The following is a 25,404-nucleotide window of genomic DNA, read 5'->3' on the forward strand; positions in this document are numbered from 1 at the left end:
AAAACTTGGGGAAATTTGTGTAGTTTCTGGAATATCAAATTTCAGGAGAGCTCTGAGATTAAGGGGGAACTTTGTGTAGTTTCTGGTGTCTTATCTGGTTATTTCTGCTCTAAAAAAATACTATCTATGCCTAAGTTTGTCATCATCAAAAAGGGGGAAACTGATGGGTTTTCAATGTCTTTGCCTTATGCTTGTTATGTTTTGATGATCTAACAAACTTGTTGTGAAGAACCAAATAGAGAACCTGACCCACATGGTATTATTGCACTTGAGGAGAAATGGAGCAACATCAGCCCCTTACAAGGTAGGGTAAGTCCCCTTTATATAGGAAGGGAACTCGGCTGCAAGTACATGGAGATTAATTACAGAGTAGGGAGATGGATGGCTTGACGCGATGCCTTAACATAAGCTCTGAATAGGCCGGCCTTGTCAGACTTAGTCGTGTGCCTTGGGAGCTTCCCACTCTATCCTAGCTTCGATCTTCGTTTTCTATGAGTTGGTCCTTGACAAGCCCCGAGGTCGGGAACTCAGTTGTGGCTTCCCGTCCTTGGGGTCTCGAGGCATTCTTCCAAAATGACTTGACAGAAAGAAATCAAGTCCTCTGATTTTGCCGTGTACAGATAGTCTCCGCATTTTCCATAACGAAGTGATGGGAAATGATTCTGACACTTAACTCCTCGAGCTTCTCTCGACGATGCCATACCGATGATGCGACTTCTATCGTGAGTTCTGTGGTAACCGGGGCATCCAGGGGCTTATGTAATTTCGACTTCATTCAATGCACTCCTGATTCCCACTCTCCAAGGAGAAGGTACCATCATCGGTTTAGTTTTCCAAGGATGCATTAATTGCGTCCGTCGATCAATCTTTCGAAGCCTAGTGTCGTAACCCCCTATAAATAGGGGTGTTTTGGTATTGTATTTCTTATCCCAGTTCCTTTGTTGGCTTGCTTGCCTATTCCCTCTTACCATTTTCTTCTATCTTTGAAAATTATTCTTGGGGCTTATGGCCTCAAGGCCCTTAGACAGAGCTTCCTTAGATTGTGTTGTGGCCTTCTGTCGAGGCTTCCCTTCGTCGAGTATAACCATGTTGTCCCGCTACTGTTGTGGTCGTTAACATGTTCACTGTGGCTGTTGCTGTTTGCCCGAGGTGATGATGGATGGGGAGTCGATTTCCCCCTCATGTAGACAGTCGTTCGGATTATGCACCGCTGCTCACTCTCCTACCCAAGCCTAGTGTGGCACTTTAACCCTAGGGTTTTTTCTTTCCCAAGGGATAAAACGGCACTACCGGCCATTGAGGTTGGGGCTCGCCGAATCTTCAACCTTCGTCTTCGGCGAGCCATGCCTCTTTTCTCTGCCTCTTCTGCATCCCCTCTTTTTCCTCTTCTTCATCTTCTCCAGCGGGAATACCTTGGGGGATTGAGCTAGAAACCTAGAGGAGGTGGAGGTCGAAGGAATCACCCTCGAGGATGCGTGCTCGAGGGGGCAGCGCTCGAGGATGATGATATCGGAGATGGATCTTCGAGGGTGGATCAGGTTCTCGGGTTTCATCACATGTACATCCTTTCGTTCCTCCTGTAGATCTCTGTAGGCTTTTGTATTTGTATGTAAGGACCCCTCCAGGGCTGTTGTACATGGATCTTTATGAATATGAGTACATTTTATTGACTTCTACTTTCGATTCTTGCTTTGTAATTGCATGTTCTCATGCCCTTCGAGGCCCTTTGAATGCCTTCCTTTATTTGTTGACCCCTGATATCTGATTTGGGTGCGAGCATTCTTTTCGATCCTCTACTGATCGACATGGCTCTCTTTTGAAACCATTGCCATACCTCAGACCAATCTTGGATCTAATGATAGACCCGGGCAGTTGGAGCCCTCCGAGCTGTATGGAGATAATACACCGAATTTCGGGGCCTTCGGGAACGTTATCTTGAATGAAGGCCAGATTTGGGTACCTGGGGGTCCCCTTTTAATCTTGATACATATAGCCTTCTTAAAATGTATAGAACGAACTTCTGCTTTCGACCTCTGCTTTGTTATTGCATGCTCCCGTGCCCTTTGAGGCTTTTTGAATGTCTTCCTTTATTGTTGACCTCTGACATTTAACTTGGGCGTGAGCGTTCTTTCTGATCCTCTGCCGATCGACATGGCTCTCTTTCGAACCCATCGTCATGCCTCAGACCAATCCTTGATTGATCTGCTAGGACCAGGTTGTCCTGGCCCTCCGAGTTGTATGGAGATAATACACTAAATTTCAGGGCCTTCAAGGATGTTATCCCGAATGAAGGTCAGATTTGGTACCTGAGGGTCCCTTTTGATCTTGATGTAGATAGCCCATTTTATAACGTATAGGTTGGACTCCTACTAAGGAGTTGCCTGTATTTGGGCGCTGCCTCGGAACATCGTGGAGCTTTCATGATCGGAGCTTCTTGTGTTTATTCCTCTTTTTTAGAAAGGGAATCATGAGATCAGGTATTTCCCCGCGTCGAGTGATGGCATTGCAAGCTTCCCGAAATCCGACTTCTCTTTGGCGGGGATCCTCGAGGTAGAGCGCTGCCTCGAGATAGGAGATAATACGGTCAATCCCTCGAGTCTTGGCTTCTTGTCGGAGGATGCTTTCGAGATCGGGTGTTACCCTATCGATCTGCATCGAGGCTGTAGGTTTCTCGAGGCTCACTTTGGGTAGGCGAGTCATTGCTGCTTCTCGCATATATGTGGGGCGGCTTCGGCTTCTTCTCAAGACCTCACTATTTTTAGATAGCTGCTCTTCTGCTTTGGAAAAGTGTTGGTTCACGCCCTTGCTCTAATCTGTTAGTTTTATCATAGTCATGGCAACCAATTCGGGGCCGTCCCAGTAGGGAGTGGGGAGTGTTGTTCCCGACGCTCAGGAACCGTGGGAGTTCACTCTGAAGACGACGTCTTTGATAAGAGGGGAACATCTGGAGATGGTGAGAAAATACTGCGGATGGAGCGAGGGGATCGCGCTGTAGGTGCTTCCCCTGGATGAGAGTATCACAGACTCTACTGATGGATTCTTGAGCGTATACCTATATCCTTTCGCGTTTGGTCCCCTTGAGAGGGTTGTGCTTGATTTTTGCTTGAAGTATCAGGTTACTTTGGCGCAGATACATCCGTCATTTTGGTGAGTGGTGTTGATGATGAGGTTCTTTGCGGAGAAGGCCATTCTTGAATTCATGCTTAACCATCTCGTCAGGCTATACCGTCCCTTTCATCACTAGGGCCTGCTAACCCTGAGGTGTCGTTCGTCCACGCTTTTTGTAGTTGACGATGAAGAGGACGGGGATCGAGAGGGGCCAGTTGGTTTATCCGGATCCAGATGGTTGTGATTATCCCCGTGGAGCTTTTGCCATTTCCCGAAGGGTGGAATTATGCACGTAAGTGGAGCGTCTGGTGCTTTTTCAGATTTTGCCCATAGCAAAAATCAGTTGAATAATAGTGTTTTTCCCTTGTTGCAGCAACTTCATGGACGCCGGGCGAAGTCTTTGACCTGCCCGGTTGGGTCCGGAGGCTGGTAACTCATTTAACCTACGATGAGCGTCGGTGGCGAGATATGTTTCGTATCAGATGGGGAGCAAAATACCAAGGTATGTGCGTATGCTGCCTTTGCCTTGGCCTTTGTATATTTGAGGTAACGTTTTCCCCTTTGATTTGTACCAGATTTTCCACTTGTAGATATCGGGCGGTTCCTTGGGATGAGACAGTGCTCTTCCGAAGAGGGGAAGGAGTCATCGGTCTCCGAGCCGAGGGATGATGGCGATAAGAGGGATTGACACATGCGATGTGATGGAGCTTTTAGTGGTGCTGAACGGGCCTGTGTTTTCGAGGAGAGGGCATCGTCCGAGTCTGCTGCTCTCAGAGTACCTAATTTCCAATCGATAGTTCCTTTAAGTGAATATGTTGTGCCCGAGGTCGGTTCTCCTAGGGCCGAAGAGGCAGGATCAATAGAAGTGTGTTCCGACTTCGAAGAAGTCCGTCGGCTTTACTTTGTGGTAAGTTTAGGCGCAGTTCCCCTGTATTCTGTGTCCTTCTCCCTCTATTGAAATTTCCTTGTGCACACTTGTGATAGGCTTATGTCTGAGCTGCTCCGTCAAAGGGCCAGGCTTCAGAAAATTTTGGATGAGGGCGAGTCCCTTAGGCTCCTTAGCGAGGAGAAGGAAGTTGAGCTGCAACATTGGCAATATGAGGCGTATCGGATCTCGAATTACGAGAGATATTTGACGGAGCGGGTAACTGTCTGCAACTCGTGCTTTTCTCCCTTTAGACCTTAAGGTTAACCCCCTTTTTGTTATATTAGCTGCAAAAAAGGACGGAGGCTTTGGAGGCAGGTGCCTCGGTCAAGGTCCCCGCCTTCGAAGCCCAACTCCGCTTGGCTCGTGATAATGCCAAAGTTTAAGAGGATATGATTGGGAAACTTGAATCTGATCTCTCGAAAATTAGGGCTGAGATAATTGATGCTCGGGCTGAAGCGGTGCTAAGCTGAACCAAGGCTGATCGGGAGATGGCGATTAGTATGAAAGACGCTATGGACACTCAAGCTGAGCTGGAGCGAGCCCTCGACCTGGAGAAGAGGATCGAGGAATATGTTCATTGTAGATCCCGAAGAGAAGTACTCGAGGATATTGGTGCAAGGGCTTCGTTCTCTCAGAGGAATTGGCTCGAGCAAGGGCGGACGAGCGTGACGCGCGATCACTTCTTGCTGACGAGGCGAAGAGAGAACCCAGCAAGTTGTAGCCCTTTGGAGCGGAGCATAGATTTCACTGTTTTGTTGCTTTGTTTTTTATATATGTAGAGCATGTCTGTAGATGGAGAGTGCACCCTTTTTGTGTATGTAATATAAAGGAAACTTGAAGCTTTATTTCTTCTGCATCTCTTTTTTGTTATTACTTTTGACCAGGCAGGTTGGTTTTGGTGTTTGGCGGGATCCTCGTAGGTCCAGAACTTATCGGACAGGCCTGGGGGCTCTTAAGTGCGATCCTTGACATGAGCAGGTGCTAGGGCCTCTATGTTTTGCCCGGCTGTTTAGGCTTAGTCTACGAGTCGGTCTTCGACTCAAGCCTTATTTCCCTTAAATCATCTATGCCCGTGCGGGAAGGTAGTAATTGTTCCCATTTCTTGCCCTTGGGAATTTGCTGTTTAGACTATTTTGGGTCCAGTCTCTGAGTCACGTTGCGATTCGAGCTTTAATTGATCCTCAGGATCTTTCCTGCCTGCATGGGCGGACGGCGATGGCCTTCTGTGCTTTAGGTCGAAGTGACCTTACAAGTGGGTGGCCCGTAGGCTCACTCGGCTGGCGATAATGGCATTGATGTCGTGCCCTTAGGCATATTGTAGTTCAGCGATTTCGGGTCCAGTCTCCTAGTCGCATTGCGATTCGAGCTTCAATTAACCCTCAAGTTCTTTCCCCTGTATGGGCGAATGGCGATGGCCTTTTGTGCTTCGGGTCGAAGTGACCTTACAGGTGCGTGGCCCGGAGATTCACTCGGCTGACGATAGTGACATTAATGTCGTGCCCTTAGGCATATTGTAGTTTAGCAATTTCGGGTCCAGTGTCCGAGTCGCATTGCGATTTGAGCTTTAATTGACCCTTAAGTATTTTTGGACCAGCGATAGTGCCTCTTAAACTATTTTGGTCATTGAGACCTTTCCATATGTGGCCCGAAAGCTTGCATAGTTAACTACTTTGGATCCGGTCTCCGAATCGGGTTATGATTCGAGCTCATTTTAATCCTCAAGTTGTCAATTTTTTAGCTGGCGACAATGGCTCTGACGCTGTTTGGTTGTGGAGACCTTTTAATATGTGGCCTGGAGGCTTGCTTAGCTGGCGGCAATGGCTCTTACGTTGTTTTTGCCCGGGGGATTTTTTGTAGGCTTTGTTTTCTGCTCGTTAAGGTCTTTTGAGATAGTTTTGCCTGACCCGTTGTCAGTTATAGAAGAACCTCGATTTCAAGTCATTATCGGCGATGTTTCGAGAACCTCGGAAGGTTCATAGCTCGTAGGCTGAGTAGGTCGAAGCCTTTGTGATTTGGAGCCGACATGGTCGAAGCTCGTTTTTGCCTATTGAGGGAAGCCTATTTTAACCGGTTCTTTCTGAAGTATATTCGAAGTAGTGGCCTGCGATTTTTGTTTAATGATGGTCGGGCATCCCCGGGTTGCGTTAGTTTAGCTGTAACAGCCATTTTGACCGTAGTCATATGTGTTTGGCCGAAGCCATTTTTGATCCCAAGTGATAGTTTAGCGTCTACACCGAGGGTATGCCCTTTCGGGACTCTTACAAATGCGACATATAGCCTAAAATCTAGGATTTTCATGCCTGTTGAGGTCTTACAGTTTGTCATGCCTGTTGAGGTCTTACAGTTTTTGCAATGTAGAATAAATCTGGTTACACCGAGTCTGCCCACTAGGGTCTTACAGTTTCGAATTTGTTTAAGTGTGAGGACCGCTTTTCGTGAGCTCAAAGTTGCCTTGTAGGGGCTTTATGAGCCCGGAGTCCTGACCCTGGGGTCGTGCGAGTGCCAAATTGTTGACATTAAGTCTCCTAGTATTTCGGGATGCATTTGGCAGAGAGGCCCATGTCGGGGGTATACTTGAGATTTCCTTGTTTGGAGAATAAGATGTTGAAAAGATATCCTTTTATTTCTTAGTGTAGACATACATTGTTTCATTGTCGTGAGCTTGGCTTCTCGGACCATTTGATCCGGTACATAATTCCCTATCGAGACTTAGTCTGTCGTTTCCCGGTCCTCCCGAGGGGATGGTGCCCTTAGAAGAAGATCACCCTTCGTCGTTGGACTGTAGAAGAAGGCCAGCGACCTTGTTGGATCCTCCTCTGGGAGTACGTTGCTCTGCTAATAATCTTGCTGACGAGGCCCTCTTCGGGGTGACAGCCCGATTGTGGGGAAAGAGCGCGGCGGACCCTTTTTTCAAAAATCTCCGGGTAGAGTTAAAACCTCTGAATGTCTTGGCTAGCTATCTGCATATAGGTTAGTGAAAAAAATAACAAGGGAATAAAGCAGTTCTTCCTTACCGCGAGACGCGTAGGCGACGTTTTGAGATTCGGCACGTTTCCACCCTTCCAAGGTGTGATCCCCGATACAGCCATCCGTTGTGTCTTATCAGGTTTGGCCAAAGATATGGTTTTCTTGCCCTTTGATCCTTTCGAGGGTGGGGGCATTGATATTGGCGACGTGCCATATGGTGAAGAATTTCCTCTCATTGTGTATTGCTTTTTGTCGACTTATTTTAGTTCTGCCCTTTGCAAGGGGTTCCATGATTTTGGCAAAATGGAGCCGATGCTGTCTCCGGGTAGTGTGGCAGTGGTTGTTTGAATAAGACGTCCATGCTTTGTGCCTCCTTCGATGGTACAGAGCTCGACATCCTAGCCCGAGCTCATACGGGATGTATCAAGAGAATGGTCTCTATGGTGATTTGTCATTTGGAATTCACCAGGGATTCGGGATGTAGGAGTGATTTTGGTCCGTTAACCCGGATCGCCTTATTGACTTTGGTCCCATATCGTTGCAGTACGTGATTGAACCACCTGAATTCATGAACACATGTTTTATTTGAAATAGATCATTTGAGGGAGAGGGTTACCAATGCGTCGGTGTGATGCCGAGGCGAAGTCTCGATGTCTTTTTCCATGGATGTAAGGGTGTCCTCCGGAATACTTCCCTGGACCTATCCTTTCCTGACAGCGAACATTTTCACTTTCCATTTTATGATTCCACGGAGGGTGTCGCCACTCCTTCACTATCGTGGTAATAAGTCGTGGCTTGTTCACTTCATCCTTCCCGGTTGCCTTCCTTCCTTGGGGCTGGACTTGAGCCTGACCGCTCGATGGTACTCAGCAGTGGTTTTTATTGAGTAACATGGTCGTTGTCCTTCTGAGCTGGTGACCATTTTTGACCCCGTGACCGCACGCGCCCTGTGGTTCTCGTGCCGGGTCATAGTTCTCTTGAAGGGGTCTTGGTTGAATAGGCCTGAGCCATTCAGCATCCTTGGTTTCGCTTATGGTGATCACAACATTTGGCATGGCAATGTTGAGACCGTACTCTACTTGGCGGGGCTCCTCTGTCGGTTGTGCCTCATCAGATCCTGTTCCACTGAAGGTTCCTCGAGGATGTTTCCCTCGAAATATTTCCCTACCGTTGCGAGGTAGGTTGCATCTTGTGGCATTCCTCACATTCACGGCACATGGATGGTACCTCCATCTGTTTTGCATTAGTTGCTTTGCTGGGAGCCTGCTTGGGTATACCAGGCCCGTAGAGGCTCTCGGACGGTTGTCCATGGCCCTGATTCGTGGCCGGTGTCGGGTACAAGCATACGGCCAGGTCTCGGCCGGGTATCTGACTAAGCGTCATTTGAAAAGACCCGGAGTCGTCGGGCATGCCTCGTTTAAACTTCGGGCGAAGGCCTGGGTTGCCCAGCCATCCGAAACCGGGAGCAATCTTATTCCTCCTATCAGGGAATGAAGCGTGACCTCATGTGGTGTTCCACTCTCTCTTTGTTTGGCCTCAGACGTGTCGGGATCTTCCGTTACTACTTCGATGGCATCGGTGTGTGCTCCTTTTACTGCGCAGGTATAGGCAGTGACGTGTTCGTTGGGGTCGGTGGTACCGTTTTACTTAGGGAGTTCCAGCATTCTGAACGTTTTAGGAATGGGCTTTGGGGCCGCTTCCTTAGGGAATGACCTCTGTATGAGCTTCTTCGAACCAAAACTTTCAAGACCGGGGGTGCTCTAATCCACCCTAGAGTTGTAGGTCTCGACTTTTTTATTGTCGTCTGCTATCATCTTCTCACCTGACTCGATCCTTTTGGTGAAGTCCTCGAGCATCTTCACTATGGAGGGTTCAGCCACTGACCTGTTATTGCTTGATCTTTTGGGTACTTGCTCGACGGGGGGAGCTATCTCTGGTGCTACTGTGCTGGGAGTTCTCGGATGGCTTTGCATTTGAGCAATGGCCAGCTGCTGTGCCTGCAACATTTCAAAAATAACATGAAGACTAACTTCATGTTCTTCCCGGGCCGGGGTTTTTTGAGCTTCCTGTCTGTCGTTGTGCCGTATGCTCCTATTGGTGTGAGAAGTTTTGTGGACTTGTTGTGCGTCCTGTGAGCCCACGTCTGCTAGAATCGGTCTAGGCGCGTTATCTGGATTCTGTAATGGTGCTCCGGCAACCGGGACAACCACGCCATTTTCCCTATGATTCTTGAGGTTGTCATTCTCGACTCCGTTTACCGAGCCAGACATTTTGACCTGAAATCAAAGGATCTTGGACAAGAAAAAGTGTGAAAGATAATGTGCGTCTGTGCAATAAAACTAGCAAGAAAATAATCACTATTATTTTTAGCCCTACGGTGGGCGCCAAACTGTTTACCGTGAAAATGGTAACAACAACTAAATTTGTAGATGGGATTCTAAAAATACATGATCTATTCCCAAGCTAGTTGTTAGAGCAGTTGATGCTAATAATATAGAGTTTAAAGATTAAATACAAGCTAAAATAAAATAATAATCGAACCGAAGGGCCTGCTGCCCGGATATAGGTCTGGTCGATAAGAGACCTCGGGGTCGAGTTCGAGCTATCGGGGATTGTTGGGGATGGGATAACAGTTGAAGATATAATTAAACAAGGCTCTTTATGGCCAATACTAAGTTATATGATGAAAAACAAGTAAGAAAGTGACGGATATCGAGGCGACCTCGGGCTAGTGAGAACGAACAAGTTAGAAAGAAGAGAGAGAGAGAGAGAGAGAGAGAGAGAGAGAGAGAGAGAGATTACTGCACTTGAGTAGAAATGGAGCAACATCAGTCCCTTACAAGGTAGGGTGAGTCCCCTTTATATAGGAAGGGAACTCAGCTGCAAGTACATGGAGATTAATTACAGAGTAGGGAGATGGGATGGCTTGACGCGACGCCTCAGCATAGGCTCTGGATAGGCCGGCACTGTTAGACTTATCCATGTGCCTTGGGAGCTTCCCCCTCTGTCCTGGCTTTGATCTTCATTTTCTCTGAGTCGGGCCTCGACGAGCCCCGAGGTCAGGAACTCGATCGTGGCTTCCCGTCCTCGGGGTCTCGAGGCGTTCTTCCAAAATGACTTGACAGCAAGAAATCAAGTCCTCTGATTTTGCCGCGTACAAGTCACTTCTCATTAGGAAGAAGCGTCTACCAAGAATTGACATCACTATCTATTGTGATGTATTTTGTGATATAACAACCTGGTGCAAAGCACAACATCTTTGTGCACTTAGTGATATTCTCTCAAGCATAACAGTGTTCATCCGGCATTGAAGTCACTAGTGCGTCAAGAACAAGAAGAAAACTCTACTAAGGATCAATTTCTTAATGTGTTCATGTATATCCGTAGTTGAGTTGTAATCTTGTTATTTGTTCTTCATTGTATCTCCTATCTTTCTTTCTTAGAAGCTTTGTCTTAGGAAAACCAAAAAATCCGTAAACGTTCGAGTTTATGTTGTGACTAGAATTAGTCATAAGTTTAAAGTCTTTGTAACTAGAAGAGTTATAAAGTGGCTTGTGGTGAGAGCATCACAAGTTATTAAAAGTCTTTGTAATAGGGTTATTGCAAAGTGGCTTATAATAGTGAGATTGCAAGTTAATGAAGTTAAAAGCCTACAAGTGTAGGCCATGGTTTTTTGATCCCCTTGTGTAGGATTTTTCCACGTAAAAATCCCTTGTCTTCTTTACTTTCAGCTTTTATTAGCATTCTCAGTATTATCTCATAGAGGACCAGGTACTCTACAGTTTGGTGGACTCATACAAACTAACAGATGTGGTTCTCTTTCCTTTTTGATTTGACCAACATGTCGTCGATGTAAACTTTTATTGTTTTGCCGAGTTGATCTTTGAACATCTTGGTGACCAACCTTTGGTACGTTGCCCCTGTATTCTTCAACCCAAATGGCATGACTCTATAGTAGCACGTTCCCTAATGGGTAATGAAAGTAGTTTTCTCTTGGTCCTCCTTATCCATGAAGATTTGGTTGTAACCCGAGTAGGCGTCCAAGAAGCTTAGCAATTTGTGTCTTGCCGTTGCGTTGATGAGCTGGTCGATGTGTGGGAATGGAAATGAGTCTTTTGGGCATGCCTTGTTTAGGTCTGTGAAATCTACGCATATCCTCCATTTCCCGTTGTTCTTTTTTACCATGACCACATTGGCGACCCATTGGGGGGGTATTTTGATTCCTGGATGGAATCGTTGGCGAAGAGCTTATCCACTTTATCACTTACGCCATCGTTGATTGCGGCATTGAATTTACTTTTTATTTTCCGCACTGGTGGATAGAGTGGATCGACGTTCATCTTGTGTATGGCAACGTCTTTTGAGATACCCGACATATCTGCATAGGAGAAAGCGAACAGATTGGCGTTGTCAATTAAAAACTTGTGAAATTTACCTGGTTCTAAGAGTTTATGTCTGATGTAAGCCTTTTTGCTATTGTCGATGTCATTCAATTGGACGGGATCGAGATCTTCTACCGTTGACTCAGCGGTTTCTACGATGTCGGGGTCCTTGATGACGTTTGTTTGTACGTCAAGTCCGGTCCCGACTTTGGTAATTGCTATGCCTCTGTGTCTGTTCCTTTAAGTTGTTGGGTGTACGTGCAATCCTGGGTGATACGATATCATACTTGGGCGGTGCGTTGTTCGCCTCGGATAATGAATATTCCCCATGGAGTAGGGAACTTGATTACTTGATAGAGGCTTGGCGGGATGGTCCTCATGGCGTGTATCCATGGCCACCCTATAATGGCGTTGTAAGTTGTGTCTTGGTTCATGACATGGAATGTTGTTTCTAGGGTGACGCCCCCGGCCAAAACAGGTAGCGTTATCTCCCCAGAGGTTCGCTCGACTGCATTATTAAAACATGTTAGTGTTATGCAACACGGTACTATCTTGTCTTCGAGTCTCATTTGTGCGAGGACTTGAGGGTGGATAATACACGTGCCGCTTTCGTCGTCTACCATTATTCTTCTTACATCAGTATCTGAAATACGTAAAGTAATAACAAGAGCATCGAAATGAGGGAAAGTCAAACCGTCGGTATTTGACTTATCGAAGATGATACTGTCTCCGATGTCGTCATACCATTCATGGGTGATCGACCGTTTAAATTTATGTGTAGTGGTGAACTTCACATGGTTGATTGTTGCTTCATCGCCTCCATTGATGATCATTTGGATGGTGCGAGCCGGGGAGGGTGGCTTTGGAGGTCCATGGTATTGTTCACGTCTGCGGGCAAAGTTAGCTCGTCTGCGATCGCTCATCAATTCCCTCAGGTTCCCTTGGTTTAGCATGTTTACTACCTCTTGCCGTAGAGCTATGCAGTCCTTGATTTTGTGACCCCGCTTCTGGTGGAATTCACAGAGGACATTCGACTTCCGAGTACTTAGGTCAGACTTCATCTTTTGTGGCCATTTCACCTTTGTGCCAAGCTTCTCTAGTGCGTACACTATTTCTGAAGGGAAAGCACAAAAAATTATGAGCAGATAAGAGTGGAGGCATACCTCTTTCACTTCACTGAGTCCCTCTATGCGGCCTAGGCGGCTCTTCCGTATGTCAAGGAGACGGTGGGACGGTTGTTCTAACATAGGGCTGATGTCTTTCTTAGTTGAGACGGGGGCCCGACTGATCCCTTCGACCGTTGTTACGACGATTTTGCCTTGATTCTGCTTGAACTGACATCAGCCGTTGGGTCGAACCATTAAGGTCGTCCTCGTCGGCTCTCACCTCGGCGCAATAGGCATTGTGGATTTCTTCCCAAGTGGTAGGAAGGTATTTCATGAGCCTGCTTAATAGTTTTCTGGTTGCCCTCGACCCGTTCCTGCTCAACCCGTTCTGGAAAGCCGCTACCGCCATCCCTTTTGATATATTTGGTAGACTCATTCTCACCCTGTTAAATCAGGCGAGGAAGTCCTTGAGTTCCTCGCCAGGCGATTGCCTAACGGCGAATATGTCATTCACACTGGCTTCCGCCTTTTTAGCCCCTGCATGGGAGGTGACAAACTTGTCGGCCATTTCCTCGAACGTTGCTATGGACCGCGTCGGCAGTTGTGAATACCAGGTTAAGGCTCCCCCTGTTAAGGTTTCGCCAAACCTTTTCAGTAATACTGATGGTACTTGCTCCTTCGAAAGATCGTTGCCCTTCACCACTGTGACGTAGTGGATGATGTGATCTTCTGGGTATGTAGTACCATCGTATATCTTTAGGTACGGTGGAATTTTGAAGGTTTTGGGAATGGCATGTGGAGTCGCTTCCTCGTTGTAAGGTTGTTCGACGAATCGACCAACGTCTCGTTTTGGTAGTAATTTTGGGGCGCCTGGTATCTTATCGACCCTTTCTTGATGCTCCCTCATCTGGTCATGGAGCACCTTATTTTCGTTTTCATTTCTTCCATTTTCTTTAGAACGGCTGTGAGCGCATCATTACCTGTATCAACACTGGGGTAAGTGTTACCTGTTTTAGGAATGGGCTGCTCGCTAGTGGTTGTTATGATATCTGCTTGCGCGGTATTTCTGTTCTCCCTTTGAGCAGGTCTATCGAGTATATTATTTAGAGTGCTTGTCATCCACTCTTCTAGTAATCTTTTCACTGCTAGTGGTGCTTCTTTAACTGTAGACGTGGAGGCTCCCCTTTCGCGTGAAGTTGTCCCGCTTTCGTGAGGGGGATGTGAAGTACTTCGCCTGGGCATAGCGTTTGGTGTCACATTCTCGTTGTTTTCCCTACCATCTTCGTTGATGGTGTTCAAAATATTGGCAATGATGCCTGCTATCGCTTTCAGTCTTGCATCTCCTTTTTCTGCCATTGTTAGTTTGTGCAAAAGAAGGAGAGATGGTTGTTTTTTTATGATCTAGAAAGAATTATAGTTTCAACTAAAACTCCCCATAGACGGCGCCAAATTGTTTGAGCAAATAAATGCTAAACCAATTAATGATAAGTTAAAAGGGCGAATCTTAGTTGAGCTTAATAAATTCTAGACCGAATAAAATAAAGCTCTTGTATAACAAATAGAATTCAGGAGCATTAAACAGTGAACTTAATATGCTATGATTGACGATACATGTAATAGCATAAATGTATAATAAATGTAAGAAATGACAAGGATTATAATGGGAAAGGAACTATCACCCAATGATTATATGATTGGGATGTTCCTTTTCTCTGACTGCGACGTGGAAAAGCGAGAGGTCCAAAATGCATATGGGGTCTTGAGATTTATGGATAAAGATTGAACAACGTGTGCTTGAATAAATGAATAAGATAACTCTTTCGTCTATTCTTCTTTCAACTTTTACAATATATTCCAGTTCAGAAAAGGCAGATCCTCTTTTTGTTCCATATCTCTTCCTATTTATAAGGGATATTCCCAAAAAATCCTAAAAAGTACAGCATAAAGAATATCCAAAGGAATATTCTTTATGTCCACTTCTGAACCTAAGTTACAGTTACTATCCTATCTCAGTTGTTCGCTTCTGGCGTCGGCCTTTATGAGGACGACCTTCAGTCGTTGTATCGTGGTCGACCCCGTCCTTTGTCTTGCTTATTTGTTATCGTAGTTACCAAATTTGAACCTATACAACTATGAAAATATTCTTCAAATTACTGATTATAATGGATTAATTATGAAAACCACACAACCGAAAAGTCACACAAAGATATGGCTTATTGATCGACGAAGTAGAAGTGCAAATGTTGAATATTAAGATTCAAATTCCAAAATAAAAAAAAAATATTAGATGATTTTTTTATCTGCCCAAGCCTCAGTGCACGGAATTACCTAACGAAATTACCTAATGAAATCATGTACTTGAAAAAATAACCAAGATGCGCACAAATTAACTCAAATACTACTGTCATAAAAAAAATTGTTCCCCTTGGACGCGTGAATATTGACTGGAATGCCATTGTCACCACAAAAAAAAAAAAAAAAAAAAAAAAAAAGAAGAAAAAAATCAAGTAATTCTCCTCTACTTTTGAGATCGATATTACTAGCAGTATTCCTGCCGAAATTCCCATTGCTACACGGATGGGTCTTCTCTCCAAAAACAATTCCCTCCGGTTCTTCTATTACAGGATTAAATGGGCGACAATTGTATATTAAAGGAAATTTTAAGCGAATTTCGCTACTGTATTCATGAATACAGTAGCGCGAATACAACAAATACAGTTGTATAACAACAAAATGGTAACTATAGGAAGTAATTATGTATATGGCAGCTATAGAAAGTTAATAGCCACTAAACAATAGTGGTTTCTGAAAATTTCTCTAGAAATTAAAACCCCCATATAAATGATTTAGCAAAGCTGTCGAGCATCTAAACCTATAATGAAGCAACGGGAGGAGATCATTATCGGAGAGGAGCCCGTCCTACTACAACACCAAATATTTGAATCTCCAAATAAAAAAAAAAAAAAAAAACTGATGATCTTTTATTTAACCACACTTTTAACGGAGCTTCTCTACTTTTTCTTGGCTGAGATTTAAGAATTTGAGATCTTAATGATAAAAACACTTTCTTTGATAGTCTGTACACCGTTCTATCAAACAATGTGCAGGTGGGTTTGTATGGGTCGAAATATGACCAGACGAGAATCCGCGCGAAAAGGAACGACAAAAAGTCACTTGGGCCGAAGTCGTATTTATACAACGCTATAACGACATGCACCTCGACCGGTTGAGGTCGTGTATTCAGAATGCTTGAACGTCGAATTGGATGTTACGGCATTTCATAGGGTCAACCAGCAATACAGCCAAATGGCTTAGGTACTGGCTAATGACTGTTGGATAAATGAGGATACCTAATATATAAACTAAGTGAGAAGAAGAAGAAAGGAGACTGAAAGCAAACTCTCACATAGACATATTTTCAGAGAAGAGGGATCTTCATCTCTTTCTCCTCGCTAAAGAGAAAGAAGCAGAGAAGATCAGATCCTCAATATACAACGTTAGTCTCATCATATCAAATGTACGGGGGTCAACCTTGTTAAAGATCGGTGACATTTTTATCTGTGTATTCTTCATTATTGTTCAATATTATGAAAATAACCATCCTCTTTTTATATTACGGGATTAAGTTATAACTATGGTTAAAGCTTATGTTTAGCTATGCTTGCTTGTTCTTATCCTCTATCTCAGATCTAGGATGAATTATTTTGTCTAGGATTTACTTTAAATCTTCCTATTTAATTAGTTTATAAAAAGACTCTTAACACTTTTTTGGTAAAACATGGTTCTCATTCTATCATGTATGCTTAGAAATATATTTGCCGCTAGATTTTTCATTCAAAAATAAATCTAAATATTCACCAGATTTTTCAATTACACATATGGCCTCACTGCCTCACACTTATGAAAATTTAAAAACATTTCCCTTTGTTTTTATTCCTTTCCAAATAGAAAATGGCTGAACATTCCAGCAGAAACAACATTCCAAAAGACAGCAAGAACCAGAAAAGCAGATAAACATTGTTACTAGAGTACCATTGTTCACTAGCAAAAGACCAAAACAGCAATAGAAATGGATCTATGCAAAAACCATACAATAGAACATAATGACATTCCACACAAGTAGGTTAGGCTTATAAAATTTGTACATCAGATATGTTTCTGCAGCGAAAATCAAGCATTTGCGTGGGATTATCTCCATAGTTTTTTTGTAAAGGTCAAAGCTTCAGAAATCAAATAATCTCTAATACTATGAAATTGAAAAATACGGGCATGAAACAACAAAAAATCTGGTATCCATTGGCAGGAGAGTGATTTATAATCGCTGTATTTCCACATCTCTTGCCTCTTTTAGAACAGAATTTTTGTTTACAAAAAACGAGCAATACTTACAAAGACACGGAAAATATTTCAAAAGAAAATTGCAACTCTCTTAGCAATCTTGAAAAAAGGAAAAAAAAAGAGATAGAAACTACTAGTAATGCTTAATACCAAGGCTCAGATTTCTCTATTATTATTGGCTGCAACCTTCTCCAGATTGCCCGCCAAGATACTGAGTCTTGTATCATCTCAATGCAAATTAACAATGCTATTTACCAAAAGTGCTGCCTCAATTTTTCACCTTTTTCTTTATTTCTAGTATGATTCTCGCTGTTAAGGTGTTAATGCAGCCACGTCGCACCAAGACGAGAATCAGTAGCAGTAGCAGCAAAAAATCAACAACGTGCATCTTCCGAAGCTAGAGTTGCAGAAAAGAGCAAACCACTGTTAATCTCTTCCAGCAAGAAATCTTGGCCTTACCAGCAAAACTAAACAAATGAACAAATAAATAAATAAGTAATTCCCATTTCTCATTGATGCCTCATTTTTTTGAGACTGGTAAAATTGATGCCTCATTTATGAGCTGGCTTTCATGAAAAATGAAAATGTGTTTCCATCAAACAACGTCCAGAAGGATAAATTGAAGTATTGAGGCTCAGAGTTGGGTTACTAATTGGGCAAAGAGAAAGAGACCACGCCGTGGCTGCAAAAGAACCAGTTGCATGTGATAGAGCAGCCTCAAATCACATAACATCAGTGGTTTGCGAAGCCAAATACGGATCTGCTTGTTTCAATGCAGGGCATAAATTTTTTTGCCCACATAAGCAAATATCATCATTGCCTCTTTGATAAACATAGGTTTTGAAGAATTTAGGGTGCTTTGGACTAAGCTCATAAATCAGAACGAGGTCCAAGTACTACTGTTGTTGCTGCTGGTAATGCTCTGCTTTCTTTCTTATCTGAGGTGAAAAGGAGGACTAGAAGAGGGCTGTAGGTTTTGGTAATAGAGAAATCACAGGCCAGGAGCAACAGGGGGCAACCACCCTCAAATAAGTCCCTTTCTCCCCTGTTGGCCTCATTGGTAATAGAGAAACGATGCTAAGGCTTCTGTTAAAATGGAGGCTCAGATTATGTGGGGCATTGAGTTCTCTGCACCTGCCATGGCTGCAAACCAGAAAGTCAAGTTGCCCCGCCAAGATAATGCCAGCAAAATTCCAATGCCCGAATTCAATTAGCTCAACAAATATTGTCATCATAGCCCCATTGTTTCCCCTATTGGATTTTATGGATGTGTTACTTTGTTCGCATTGCATCAAAATACAGCCAGTGAGGACAAAATTAAGACAACCGAAATGCATGCACAATGCCACATATACACGAGAAACATGCATATGCACAAACATTAGCATGTCGGAGATGGTCATCCACTCTGAGAATCACCTCCCTGAGCCTCATTCTTTGAGCTGAAATGAAGTGGTAGTCTAGCTGGTTATCACGTCAGTCTAACACAGAAAGCTGAAGAATCCCCAGTTCAGAGAATGGCCTTCCATTGAAAACTAATCAATGGTTTCCTTAAAAAGGGTGGTGTTGATTTTCTTGCCAAAAGAAGCGAAAATCTCCATCTCTCTGATCTCTCGTTCTTTGAGCTGCTGAACAGGACAAAATGGGTTACAGTCAACGAAGGTCTTGTGTTCGATCCCGAGCTGTCCAGTTGGACTAATTGGAAATGAGGCTCAGATCTGAGTTCCTAATAAGGCAAAGAGAAGGAGACCATGCCATGGCTGCAAAAACACAGATTGCATGTGAAAGGGATGCCTCAAATCACAGCCCATTACGGTGTTTGTCAAACCAAGATACTGATCGGATTTCTCTATGCCCAAATGGTTTGACCCAGATAAGCAGGCATCACTGCCTCTTTCAGAACTGGTAATTCTTTTCCATACTTTTCAAGAAATAGTGGAAATTTTGGACTAAGCTCATATTGAATACCCAAAAAACGCCTAATGACGAAGGAGGCCAGAAGATATGAACAAGGGACCAATATGGATCAGTAAACATAAACAAAGTCACAAACAGAACCACAGGAAACTGATTTTAGTTTTTTGCATGTTCAATATAAAGGTTGGTTCTTTTTGGAACATGGAGAATCATTGGTAAAGTAGAGATAGGTAACCACCTCTGATAGAAATTGCCTTCTGTCTTTTACCTCATTCTCTCCTCTCTTTATTTTGATGAAAATTTTGGGTTCTTCTAACATACCTTCAGTCAACACTAGCCTCCCATTACAAGACTAAACAGGTTTTTCTTGGTAATTAATAAGTTACATTTCCAGAAAGTCTGTTACCTCATTCAGTAACATTCTCTACTTTTTTGGGCTGTTCTAACAGGCCTTCAGTCAACAATGGCCTGCCATTAGCAGACTCAAGCAAGTTCTTTTTTCTTTTTTTTTGTAATTAAATATTTAAATTTTCAGAAAATTGATAATACTGTTTAAGACATACTAGTATCGGTCATGACTTCCAGCTATTATCATATGGGATGCAAATAGGAAGTCACGTAGAAGGAAGAAGTTCACCGGCAAGAATTTACGGCAGAAAGTTGGAGAACAGTTGTTTGATTCTCATACAGGGAAACATATATCCTTTAGTACATTCTTAATTATGGGGAGATAAATATGAACATGGTAGCTGGTATTAACAAAAAAAAAAGAAAAGGAAATCATGGGCTTACTAGAGAAGGAGGTCAACCACCGTTACAAAATTCCCACATTTCACTCTAATGCCTCATTCTTGAGCTGATACTGACCATAAAAATGGAATACATAAGCAGTGAAAAATGCATTATAACTTGTAATCAAAAGGGCATGGGTTCGATATCTCCCACATTGAATCTATTATCTTTAGCACATTGAGGCAAAGAGAACCCATCCACTCAGGGCTGCAGATCACTGGTTGCATGTGAGAAGAGTCTCAATCACAGGCCATACCAGGTTGCCACGCCAAGATACAGGTGGGGTAATCTGCCCGAATCAGTTAGCTCAGATACGAGAAACATCATCACTGCCTCTAAGAGTTCTCAAAGCCATGAGGAGACAGACTGAAGATCTAAAGGTCGTGTTGTAGTATAGTTGTATGTTCGTGTTTTGAGTATGCATTAGGGTGCAAATGCAAGAACCCAGAAACTGAAGTGCTCTCTCTTTCTTTTTTAAGGGCTGTTGGTTTGTTAAAAAATGGAGAATCATAGGCTAAGCAGAGAGGGGCAACCACCTTTGAAAGAAATCCCACACTCTCTGTTGCCTTTCCTCACCAGTTTGGGCTAATCTAACAAAAGGAATTCGCTGGGTGATTTGCAAAAATCGGATCATTAAGGCTGCTATTTAAATCATGGGCTTACTGGAGGACGACAAAAACATTACGAGTGAAAAGCATTATAACTTCTAATAAAAAGGACGAGGGTTCAATATCTCCTGCATCAATACATGGAAATGGTATATTTTCTTTAGCAAATTGAGGCTCAGATGTGTTATGATAAAGCAAAAGAGAACCCAACCACGCCATGGCTGCAGAACACCGGTTGCATGTGAGAGAGAGGAGACTCAATCACATGTCATACCGGGTTGCCACGCCAAGATAGGGTTTGGGTAATTTCCATGCCCCAATCAGTTAGCCCAGGTATAGAAAATAAATCATCATCACTGCCTCTTTAAGGGTTTTCAAAGCCATGAAGGAGTCAGACGGAAGATCCGAAGGTCGCGTAGTTGTTATAGTATAGTTGGGTACTGGGGTTTGAGTATACGTTAAGGGTGCAAAAAATGCAAAGAAACCCAGAAACTGAAGTATGTTCTCTTTCTCTCTATCTTTTTAAAGGGCTGTTGGTTTTTTGAAAAGTGGAGTATCATTGAAAAAGCAGAGAGGGGCAACCACCCTTTGAAAAAAATCCCATACTCTCTGTTGCCTCATTCTCGCCATTTCTAGGCTAATCTAATAACGAGAATTCGCTTAGATAAGAGCTTTTAACCAAAGAGACCTCACAAGTCTGCACTCAAGAGAACTTCACAAATTCAACTCAAATATTGTCCAAATGCCTACCTATGATCTTCAGCAAATTGAGGCTTAGATGCGTATTATGATAAGGCAAAAGAGAAGCCAGCCACACCATGGCTGCAAAACACCGGTTGCATGAGAGAGAGAGAGAGAGAGAGAGAGGAGTTTTCAATCACATGCCATACCGGGTTGCCATGCCAAGATACAAGTCCGGTCATCTCAATGACTCAATGATCAGCCCAGAAATAGAAAGATTTATAAGCATCATCACAGCCCCTTTCTGTAGTAGAATGCATCATAATGTAACACTTTCCAGTTCCCATTAATAATGAGACGATGAGAGTAAACTGGAAGAAACCACAAAGGGCCATGAGGACAGACTGAAGATCTGAAGGTAGTTGTTGTGGTATACTTGTATATTGGGGAAATTTCCCAAATGGTCATCCAGAAAACCAGATATTGAAAGAGGGGCAACCACCCTCGAAAGAAATCTCATACTCTCTCTTGCCTCATCCTTGCAATTTCTGAGCTAGTTCAAGAAGAGAACTTTTAAAGGCCCGTGTAAGTCTGCCTTTAAGTATCTAACCTTCCTTTTTCATCACAAGGGAAAGTAGTTTTCACTTTTTTCACCATTGTCCTTCTCTTTCTCCAGGCATATCTAAAAGTTATTTCCATCTATTTTTAGATATCTATCTATGAAGTGAAACTCATGAGTATATACGTAGGCTCAGATCTGTCATAAGATCAGGTAAAGGGACACCGCCATGGCTGCAAACAAGAATGCTTGCTAGAGAAATAAGACTCTGCTTAAGTCATCCTGGTTTGCACTGCCAAGATACAGGTCCAGTAGACCCAAATACAATGAAATCAAGCTGCTTTATCATCACAACCTACAGATAAGCAACAGCAATAATGCTCATACTGATTGAGATTTGTGAAAAGGAAATGAGAATGACAATGACCAAGAAAGAGAAGCAAATTGCGTGAGAAATAGAGCAGATTGCGAATAACCAACCATTAGAGCGCCAGCTAAGCATGATAGAAGGGCTTTTGCTTTGGCAGTGGCAGAATACAGAGATATCACGGGCATGCAGATGGAAGGCAACACCCTTAAAAACTTTCCATCCATATGCAGCCCCATTCTTGTTCTTGAGTTGAGAATCCAGTTTCTGTTTATGGTGTAGAAATAATGCAAAAGCACCTGCCATTTTAAAAAAACAAGATGATCAGACAAATATAAAGGCAAAGTCTCGAATGTCATTGAGGCAACTAATTTAGTGTATTACCTTTTCTAGAATTGATTATTTTGTATCATATACTTTTTTATAAGGTCATTTCTTGTTGTACTTTTCATGATATAATTCGATTATTTCTTCTTATTTCATATTATATATTTTTGTCTTAAAAGACATTATATACTAATTGAATGAAATGTACCTAAATATACCAAAATGGATACAGAGGATTCGCATAGCCGGTCCCAACTGACTTGGGAATGAGCCACTACTGGTTGATATTGACATTGAGGCTCAGATCTATGTTATCATCAGGCAAAGAGAAGCCAGCCACCCCATGGCTGCAAACAATGGTTGCATGCAAGAGAGAAGATTCTCAATTGCAGGCCATACCGAGATGCCAAGCCAAGATACAGCTAGGTAGTTTTCATGCTCACTGATTAAGCACAAGAAAAGAAAAAGAAAGAGCTAGAAGCATCATTACAACCCTTTTTCACCTGCCAATCACATATTTTTATTTTAAGCATCATTCGCAGTCCCCAATAGCTTCTAAGAAGAATCTCGAAGCCAAGACAGCAAAGAATAAGAACACAGCAGAAACAAGGAACCAATAGATCAGCAGACATAAACGAAGTCACAGACAAAACCCCCAGAAACTGATTTAGTTTTCTTTCTTTCTCTTTAACTGCTAATGCTCTTTGAAACCTCGAGAAACATTTGTAATGCAGAGTTAGGCACCTATCTTTGATAGAATTCCCGCCTCTTTGGTACCTCATTCTCTCCTTTTTGGCCTATTCTAATAAACCTTAAGTCAACATTGACCTCGCATTACAAGACTCGAGCTAAGTTTTTCTTTTTTGGTAATTAATCAGTTACTTTCTGTTTAACACAACCAAGTATACCATCACAACATCCAGCTATTATCGCATGGGAAGTACAATATCCTTCAACAAAAATTCATAATTTTGGAAAATATGCATTGTGGTGTAGTGGTCAATGAAGTGGCTGGAGACCATGAGGTCTCAGGCTCAAATCCGAGCGGAGGCAAAAAAATACTTGTGATTCTTTTATGTGCCCAAGCCTTGGTGGGCAGAGTTACCGGTACATACTCACGTGCCACTCTCTTAAAAAAAAATTAGGAGAAAATACCAACATGGTAGCTGGCATAAAAGCAAAATTTAAAATATAAAATAAAAAATCACGGGCTTACCAGAGAACGAGGGCAACCACCGTTACAAAAAAATCCCACATTTCACTCTAATGCCTCATTCTTGAGCTGCTACTGATAGAAAACAATGGCTATACTTCACAGCTCAAAAAAGCATTAGAACTTAAAACAGCGTGGTTTCGATATATCCCACATCAATAAAATCTAAAAGATTGATATTTTCTTTACCAAATTGAGGCTCAGATATGTGTTTATGACAAAGGCAAAAGAGGAGCCAACCACGCCATGGCTGCAAAAAACCAGTTGCATGTGAGTGAGAAGAGTCTCAATCACAGACCATACCGGTTGTCATGCCAAGATACGGGTCGGATAATCTCCATGCCCGAATTTGTTCCCCCAGATATAGAAAAAAAATCATCATCACTGCCTCATTAAGATCTGAAGGTCCCGGAGTTGTTGTAGTATAATTGTGTGTGTATTGGGTCTTTGAATAATATGCAAACTACAAACAAATCCAGAAACTGAAGCGTTATCATCTATCTTTCTCTCTTTCCTTTTTTAAGGGCTGTTGGTTTGTTACAAAAAAGGAGAATCATAGACACAGCAGAGAGGGACAACCACCCTTGAAAAAAAATCCCATACTCGCTCTCTGTCGCCTCATTCTCGCCATTTCTGGGCTAATCTAATTCAGAGGGTAATAAAGCAGTTTTCCGAGAGGCTCGGATGATAAAAAAAATCAGGCAACGGAGACAAGGATCGCCATGGCTGCAGGGATCAGTTGCATCAAATAGATGAATTCCGGGTCGCCCCGCCAAGATACGGGCCACTCCAACGCCGACCCAACTCTAGACATAATCATCATAGCCGCTAATAAGAGGACAAAAAGAAGTTGGAGAAGTTAGGAATCATCACAGCCTTTTCTAGATGTTATATATCTTGTTTCCCATCATTTCATGATTTGACGATGTCCATCTCATTCAACAAGTATTAGTCATGTGCTTAATAAAAGTTTCTTTGGTTTGATAATCAACCTTGTTGACTTGGTTTGGTTAAGTAGCCAACCTTGTTGAATTAGTTTGGTTTGGTAACCAACCTTGTTGAATTTCTTTGATTTGATAGCCAACTTTGTTGAATTGTAAAAAGTGTGTGTATATTGTCAAATATTGTAGACTTTAGAGGGTGAAGCTTTGGCTAGGAGAGCTTCAATTCTCATTTCCACACACTAACAAAGAGAGAAAGAAAGAGTGAGGTTTCACAGACAAGGTATAAGAAAATAGTTTGTGAGAAAAATAGAGAGTGAGCGATATTGTAGTGAGGTAGGAATATCAAAAGAAAAGCATTTAATTTGTGGAACTAAATTTTATTTTTCAAGAGAATCAAAATTGTTTGTGATTTTACTTCGCTGCGTAATAGATACCTGATTTCTAATTTTTGTTCTATGTTGTTGTAGTGTATTTTTAATTAAAAATGGCGTCAGAGCATGAATATTGCTACCTAGTCGTTAATTACTATAGTGTAACTTATGTTTGTTCGTTGCCGCATATAATTTTAGGTTCAAGAATTATGTGTTATTGTGAAGTGTTAAATTATAAGTGTGGTTTCGTAAGAAATAGTAGTATCTTGTGTGTTTTGGAAGTTCTCGCGGTTGCAATCTTGTATATTTTTCAAGACATCACGGAAGACTAATATCGTGCGATAATTCCATATATTTTGACGTTATTTACTCGACTTATTTGCTGTTTGGATGCTAATTTGTGCGACAATTATGCTTAATAGAGATTATTTCACGTGTAGGAATATTTGGACATGAATTAAAAAAAAGTTGCACGAAATGATACTTCGGAGCTATAAAATGGAGCAATAAAAGAAGACGTGCAATGCAATGAAAAGTCATGGCCATAGATAGTGCAAGGAATTGTCCAGGGCACTGTCATTGGCTCCCCAGACAGTGCCTCGCGCAGAAACATTGGCGCCACAGACAATGTCTCGCGCAGAAATATTGGTGCCCCAGATAGTGCCTCGTGCCAACGATGCTATCCGAGCCAATTTTAATTCCTCACTAGTTTTGGACATGTAGGCTTCGGCCCTAGTCCTATAAAATGCCTCTTAAAGTTAGTTATTGAAGGGTTAGACATCATTAGAGAGGGGAA

The 25,404-nt window shown here is 42.7% G+C and overlaps 1 long non-coding RNA gene across 3 annotated transcripts; it reads right to left on the reverse strand.

Moving 5' to 3' along the window:
• Nucleotides 1–16,799: 16,799 nt before the first annotated feature.
• LOC107808533 (uncharacterized) lies at nucleotides 16,800–24,258 on the reverse strand. Of its 3 annotated transcripts, none has more exons than XR_012710208.1 (5): nucleotides 23,297–24,258; nucleotides 21,867–22,052; nucleotides 20,897–21,741; nucleotides 19,539–19,608; nucleotides 16,800–18,589 (listed from the first exon to the last, which is right to left on the reverse strand). It is a non-coding gene; the product is annotated as an uncharacterized LOC107808533 (long non-coding RNA). The 3 variants fall into 3 exon arrangements; XR_012710207.1 differs by adding an exon at nucleotides 22,289–22,583 and having other exon boundaries at nucleotides 19,539–21,741; nucleotides 23,297–24,253; XR_001653160.2 differs by having other exon boundaries at nucleotides 19,539–21,741; nucleotides 23,297–24,248.
• Between the last annotated feature and the right edge of the window lie 1,146 nt (nucleotides 24,259–25,404).

Source organism: Nicotiana tabacum, chromosome 6 (genome assembly GCF_000715075.1).
Source record: "Nicotiana tabacum cultivar K326 chromosome 6, ASM71507v2, whole genome shotgun sequence".
Classification (NCBI taxonomy): Eukaryota; Viridiplantae; Streptophyta; class Magnoliopsida; order Solanales; family Solanaceae; genus Nicotiana; species Nicotiana tabacum.